We start from the raw sequence: 7,886 nt of genomic DNA, 5'->3' as shown, positions 1-7,886 counted from the left end.
CGCACCCACCCACACTGGACATTCCATACTCTGTTGCACCGACCCCTGTTGATGGAAGGGCTTTCTGGTTGTTTCCCATCCTTTAGGCGCTGAGATGTCTGGAGACCCAGAGGATCTGCCCTGAAGGAATCATTTGAGCCTGTCCATCTGACGAGGGTGGGGAGATGCCCTGCCAGGCCTGGAGGACCTGCTGCACCTGCTGCCCCCAGTGGCAGAGCGAGGCCAAGGCAGCAGGAGGCTGGGAGCCCCGCCTTGCCTGTCCCTCCCTCACCCAGCGCTGTCCCTGCAACTTCGGAGCTCTCAGTGCACCCAGCCGAGGTGCAGGAGGGAGCCTCTTGAAGGCAGGCGTGGGGGCGGCCTCAGCAGGCCCTGTGGCTGACCTGCCTCTGGCTTCAGTCCCTGGTGGGGCCTGTAGCTGAAATGTGTTGCCAGGCCCTGCCGGCGGGGAAGCCAGGCTTGACCCCGGGCAGGGAGGATGTGTTGGTCATGCAGAAAGGTGGACCAGCACCCAGGGCGTGGGGCGGGGGCCCTCCCCAGGGAGCCCCTGGTGGCAGTTGGGGTGTCGGACGGAATGTGACTTGTGGCCTCACCATGGACATGTTACGGGACTTGGCTGGTGTTAGGATCTTGTGCCTGGAAATAGCCTGAGGTGGCTCAGGTAGCAGAGCTAGGGTGCCAGATCGTTCTCTGGCAGGGACCAGGGCCCAAGGCCCCAGGGTTGGAAGGAGACCAAGGGGGCAGCTGCCCTGGAGGGACACCAGTGCTTCCTCTTTGACCCAGCTCTTCCCCTGTGCTGTTCTTTGTTTTCCCACCAGCCTTTTGCCAAAGTTGCTGCCCCAGCTATGAATATCTGCTTCTTCCAGAGAAATAAAGTTAGTTTCTATTTTATGTTACTTATTTGTGTCTGCCTGCTTCTTTGCCTCTTGGTCAGCAGCCCGAGGCTCCTGGGCTCCCCAAGCCACTACCATCTGTCCCGGGCCACAGGCCCTGTAGCGCCACCTGTTGACGGAGGGGGGGGGAAGTGCAGGCCTGGTTGACCCTAACAGGTCTCTCCCTTTCCGCGGCTGACAGTGGGCAGAGCCCCACCTGACTCAGAGCCCCTAGGTTTTATCTCTGATGTTCCATGAGGCAGGATATACTGCAAGACAGAGTACAGTAACTCCATTAGTAGGAGCTAAGCCAGAAACTTTCATAACATGGAAGGATCCAATATGTATAAGTATTTTAAGTTTCTTTTTCTGAATAGCTAATAGTTCACGTGGTTCAAAATTCAGAAGGTACTAAAGAGTATACAGTGAAATTCCCCAGCCCAGCTGCCACCTCCCCTCTCCAGAGGCTGCCTTTAACATCAGTTTCCCATGTGTTTCTCATTTTTTTCACTATTTTGAAGAGCTCCATAGCCTTACTGAAAGAACTCTTGTTTAGGGTTGCATGGATATGGTTTTACGATAATATATTTAACCAGGCCCCTTTTGGTGGAGGGATATTTGGTTGTTTCCAATCCTTTGCAGTTCTAGCCATTGCATCAATAAATGGCGAATGTGGGTTATTCCTTACTTGCAAGGCAATCTGAAGGATGAGTTCGCAGAAGCAGCGCGCCTGAGTCAGGGTGTGTGCAGCTAATGAGGGATCCTGCCAGTTGGGAAAGTTTTCTCCCCACAGAGGAGGCTCTTCCTGATGTTACAGCCACCAGTGTGTGAGAGCTTTCCATGTGGTACCAGAGCTTTCTGATTTTTGACAGTATGACATGTGGCAAATGGTGTCGATGGTTTTAATTGCATTCCTCTAATGAATGAATAAACATTTAAAAAATAAGTTGGGCCATTTATATTTCTTTTCTATAAGCTACCTATTAATAGCTTTTGTGGAGCCCTACATCAAGGACACAGGACAAAAATTCAGGAATTAACCAAACCCCCTTGGCAACTGTTGCCATGGGCTCTCCTAGTCTAAACCGGGCAGCCCCTCAGCTCCATTTTAGGCAAAATAATCACCATGTCATAACCTTGTAGCATCCTGACCAATCACCTAATGCCATCCTGCCAGCAGGAATTTCTTTGTCTTGAGGCTATAAAAGTTGGCTACTAGCCCACAAAGGGGGTCGGCTCTCCCTGGTCTATCAGGAAGCTGGCCCGCTGTATTGGCAGCGCCCCTCACTAACTCTGCTCTGCTTTTTGTTCTCAATAAACTCACTCTTTTCTAAAATATTTTGTGTCTGGAAATTCTTCCAACCCGCACTCGGACCACGACATTTTGGTGGCCCGTACGGGGACATCTCTTGGGGGATCTCCTCCCCAACCTCCTCTCCTCATTTCTTGGGACCCTCTGTGAACAAGCAAGCTGCCGGGAAAGCGACAGAGGCACTCTGGCCAGGACCACACCCTGGTGTGTTCTGAAGGCTCCACGGCTCACTTTGCCCCAGTAACTGCCACCCAGAACGGGTGAGGTTCCCTCTGTCTTCTTTCTGACTAAGGACTAGGCCGATTGGTATTGTGCTGGCACGGGTCAGGCATTTAAAAGCCATTAGGGCGCCTGCCGCTTGAAGACGCCCATGAAAGGATAGGGGGGTCAGGGAACAGCTGAGGCTGTTACAGCGTCTGCCCCCAGCAAGACAACTTCCGTGCACCATGGGGTACATATTGGTTCAAGCAAAACACTGAGCCCCCTCCCCTTGGCTGCCGCCTTCCTGGCAGGACTACAAGGCAGATTCCTCAGCCTGTCTTCTCTGTTAACTTTCACCTTTTTCTCAGTCCAGGTTGACTTACAGGGGCCTAGGTGTTGCCTCTGAGCCATCCCAGGAGTGCCTTTTCACGTTTCAGGGAATTGCCAAACAGTGGGTCCTGGGAATCTCTCTTTCTTTCCCTGCCCAAGTCGCATGGTGCTTTAGTCGCACGCTCAGGGGTCACCTCTCGTAGTCGGACGCGATTGTTGGGATGGTCGGCCCATTTTGTGCCTTAGTCGCACGAAGACATCACTGGCACAGCTTTCTGTCAGCTGGTGACTCTCGGGACCCCCATTCTACGGCATACAGGCTAAGAATGGGTTCTGGAACGTCTCGGGAGCCTCCCTCAGACTCACCCCTCGGCTGTATCCTCAGGAACTGAAAAAATTTGACCCTGAAAATCTCAAAAAGAAGAGGCTCATTTTCTTTTGTAACACGGCTTGGCCTCAGTATAAACTGGGGGACCGAGAACAATGGCCTCTTAATGGCACACTAAATTCTAACACGATCCTCCAACTTGATCTCTTGCCGGAAACAAGGAAAGGACTCAGAGGTTCCTTATGTCCAGACCTTTATGGCCCTTAGTCAGAATCTGGAGCTAAGGGACTCATGCTGCATGTGCCTTTCTGTTGCCGCCTTATCCTCCCGACCCCCTCTGTCTCCCTCTCCATCAGATCTCCTAGGCGACCCGCTACTCGACCTTTCCTGGCCCCCGCCCCATCAACCCCCTTCGCTTCAGCCCCCGCCCCTGCCTCAACCCACAGCTCCCCAGCAGGCACCTCCTTATCGGGGCGAAAGCCCCCTCTCCCCTCCCCACAAAAGGTGGAGGACTGCCCAACGCCAGGAAACAGATTCTAATATGTTTCCCTTAAGGGAAGTAGCAAATGGAGACATGAGCACTATTAGAGTCCATGTTCCCTTTCCCATGTCTGACATGTCCCAAATTCAAAGCAAGTTAGGTTCCTTCAGTCAGGATGGCTACAATATTCTTTAGACTCTGGAGAAAACTGGTTAAAATAAAACTTTTTTTGAAATTGCAAAAGGGGTTCTTTTTGCATGTGCAGTTAGAAAAGCCAGCCTGTTGAAATATTTTTTTCAGAATCCTGACCCTGAGAGAACAAAAATATCCCTAGGAAAAAGTTTGAAGCTAACTCTTATCATGTCCTTGAGCTACAAACACAGCCCACTTTGCCTGAGACTTTAGCCTTGGGTTAATGAGTAGAACTTCAAGCCAAGAAAAAAAAAAAAAAAAAGAGGCGAAGAGACATTTTAAATCTCAAGTGGAAACGATGAGATCTCTGACTGTCTGGATATATGTGTATGTCTCAGTATGTGTCTTTGTCTTTGGATAATATTGCTGAGGTTAATTTGTAAATGAGGTCTATATAATTGGCTTAAAAGAAGTAAGGGCTTACAAATCAAACAATTCTAAAACAAGAAAAATTAAGCTAAATAAATTTCAGGTTCATGTGAACTGGGAAATATTCAATATTAAATTAATACCTGGTATTAATGTTTATGTTTGTTGATCTAATTAATATAGACATGTCTTTCGAGCCATCAACATTAAGTATAATACTTTTATTGTGCCTAGGTTTAATATAAACTAAATGAGATCTTACTATTTCATTGCTGCAAATTTGTCAGCAATGAAAATAATTCAAGGTGAAGAAACTTTTAAGAAAAGAAAATACAAATGAGATAAGAGCTTTGGGTGAACTTTTTAGGAATAATTATGTTTTAGGAATGTCTACTTAAGAATAATCTCTCCAGATAGTCGACAACTTAAAACATTGAGTTGTGCTAAATTAAGTTAAAGTATGGAAGTTTATTAAATACCTAGTCCATTTCTAAATAAAATAAGATACTGAAACACTAATTACTGAACACTGACTTCCTTTTACAGAGAAACAAAAGGTTTGGAACTATTAAAAAATGTGTTGGTGCCACACTGAGATATTTACTATAAGAAAGCACATTCTTCAAAAATTATTATTTGCGGGGCTTCCCTGGTGGCGCAGTGGTTGGGAGTCCGCCTGCCGGTGCGGGGGACGTGGGTTCGTGCCCCGGTCCGGGAGGGTCCCACATGCCGTGGAGCGGCTGGGCCCGTGAGCCATGGCTGCTGGGCCTGTGCGTCCGGAGCCTGTGCTCCGGCAACGGGAGAGGCCGCAGCAGTGAGGGGCCCACGTACCGCAAAAAAAAAAAAAAAAAAAAAAAAAATTATTATTTGGATGTATGTTTACCAATCTACAGAGTGATGATATAAAGGACAGTTCATGGTTGCTTAAGGAAAGTAGGATGTATGTTTTTAGTAAAAAAGTTATGAGGAATGGAACTGCATTTTATTAAGGAAAAAGGAAGTAGGACTGACTTACAGGTAGCTGTTTTTGAATGGGAAAATAAAGTGATGGATACAGAAAGTGATAAAAAAAAAAGGTTTGTGGAAAGTGGACCCCAGGAAAAAAATTTTATACATGGTACAATTTTCTAAAGATGTTGAACTGCCTTTGCAAAAATACTGCCTCTTCAAGATTTATAGAAAGGACTTTCTAAGATTGAATTAAAATTAATTAGGTAAGTAAATTTTGTTAGTAACAGTAAGCTGGTACCAGACTGGAATTTGGTTCTCTCTCTCTGTTAAGAGAATGAAGTTTTCTTGGAATGCTGCTTTTGATAACAGACTGTGTGAATTACCTTGCATTTAAGTGATCTATATTTGCTTTTAAAATCCTTTTGTTACTTTGGTTAAGTAAATAAGTAGTATTTCACAATGATCTATGAAGATTATGGCACATGTAGATAAAGTTCATTCTGCTTCTACAAAAATTAACCCCTCATTGCCAGACTTTTGCCATCCTGATGCCCTTAAAACATGACAACAGGGCTTCCCTGGTGGCGCAGTGGTTGAGAATCTGCCTGCCAATGCAGGGGACACGGGTTCAAGCCCTGGTTTGGGAGGATCCCACATGCCGCGGAGCAGCTGGGCCCGTGAGCCACAACTGCTGAGTCTGCGCGTCTGGAGCCTGTGCTCCACAACAAGAGAGGCCGCGATAGTGAGAGGCCCGCGCACCGCGATGAGGAGTGACCCCCACGTGCCACAACTAGAGAAAGCCCTCGCACAGAAACGAAGACCCAACACAGCAAAAATAAATAAATAAAAATTAAAAAAAAAATCTTAAAAAAAAAACCCAAAAAACATGACAACAGTCTACTCCTAAATCAGGGAATTTAAAATGGGTAAACAATAGCTGTTAATCAAACAGTCAGGGCTATGGGAAATCCAAGACAGCCGCTTGGTTTTTTCCGGCTCCCTGACAAACCTCATTTTTTTATTTGATGGGATAAAGCCTTCCCTGGCTGCAGGGTTAATGCCCTCACAATGGGGGAAAAAAATTACGTTTCACTGAATATTAAATTCTAGTTTTGTTAATTAAGGTCTGTGTTACCAAGACTCACTTCCCAGATAGTTCCTTGCTGTTATGTTATATTGCTAAAAAGTTTAATTGAATTATTAAAGGACACTCTAAGTTTGTTTCTAAAGCTCTCTCAGTAATCTATTTTTGGATGAAGATCAGATGCCCTACGACTTACAATCAGGGGATTGTGCATACTGGAAAAGACATAATTTAAAGGACTATCTCCAACCTGGATGGATGGGGACACATTTGGGGCTGGCTAAATGACTCTCTTTGTATCTACACCCCCAATTTTAATCAGACTAGCCTGGAGTGGGATCCCTGGTCAGAGGAGGATGCATATGATGTATGTGAAGATAATTGCACTTTGTGTTGGGAAAATTCAAGGAAAAATGTGACTAAGAAATATATTAATGAAGACCATATCCGCATAAACAGCTTGGCCCTGGGAACTAAATATGTGGGGATTGGTGTGACCACTGGACACTTAGTTTAACCTCCCGACAAGACTGTCCTCCAAAATATAACATAATTCAACTAACATTCAGAAATTTGTTATGCCAATCCCCCCATCACACTCATAATCAGTCAGAGCCCGGATTCTCCCCTTTATGTGTAGATGATTACTTCCTCAGAGTTTGGCCTTCCCAATATAATCCTAGGCCATGGGACCCCAGTCTATTTCCAGAGGAAAACTCCCAAAAGGTCAGGGCCTGGATCTGGGGACTCACAACGGGGTATCCTTGAGGCGCCCCGGACTTTCATTTCTATGTGGTAACGGGGTCTATCTGGATCTTCCCACACTTTGGGAGCTCCTGCTCGATTATTGCTGCGGTCCCAAAGGCGACCATTATGACTACAAAGGATTTAGCTTCCTCGGGAGGCATTCCCAACCTTGGGCCCTTCCTCGAGGAGGCCTTAAGACCTGTCCCGGAGAGACAAAAACGAACCACTGATTGGGGGGGACATGGTTATGATACCCCAATTCTTGATTGGCCCGAAATAATACATAGTGTCTTTAGAGGGCTCTTTTGGTTTGCAGGCATACCCCTCTTAGAGAGGAGCGTTCTCCATCTCACCATCACGGTCCAGGAGTCTTGGAAGACTATGGTAGCAGCCACTGAGGAACAGCAGTCAGCCCTAGGCTCTCTGGCCAAGGTGGTTTTACAAAACAGGAGGGCCCTTAATGTTATAACAGCTGAGGCGGGGTGTGTGTGTGCCCTACTAAATGAGACAGGCTGCTTCTATGTTCATACCTCCAGCCAGGTTGAAGAAGACCTTCAGAGTCTAAAGAAAAACATCAAATTAATAGAAGATTTAAAAGAGAGAGCAGGACAGGGCCCCAGCTGGCTTTCCAGCCTTCTCTCCTCTATGGGTATCCAGATATGGACATGGTTATTGCCCTTGATGGGACCATTAATCCTGATGGCCTTTGTTTTGTTGTTTGGCCCCTGCATTATCAACACATTATCTAAGTTCATCTCCTGACAGGTTCAAGAGATTCAATTCCAGATGGTGCTACAACAAGGATACCAGCCAGTTGGCACACAAACTATGTTGGAACAAGCCGCCTTATCATTCTGCGGGCTCTCATCTCCCTCCATAAACACACCCTGACGGAGAGCGGGCATTGGGACCCAGGGCCCCACGAGGCCCCTGTCCAGCAGGAAGAAGCTAGGAAAGGTCATCGCCTCTTTCCCCAGTACCCTGAGTTCCTATGGCCCCAGGTGAGGATAGGCAGATAGTTA

This window comes from Hyperoodon ampullatus (genome assembly GCF_949752795.1).
Source record: "Hyperoodon ampullatus genome assembly, chromosome: 5".
Classification (NCBI taxonomy): Eukaryota; Metazoa; Chordata; class Mammalia; order Artiodactyla; family Ziphiidae; genus Hyperoodon; species Hyperoodon ampullatus.
Note: the sequence above shows the minus strand (reverse complement) of the source record.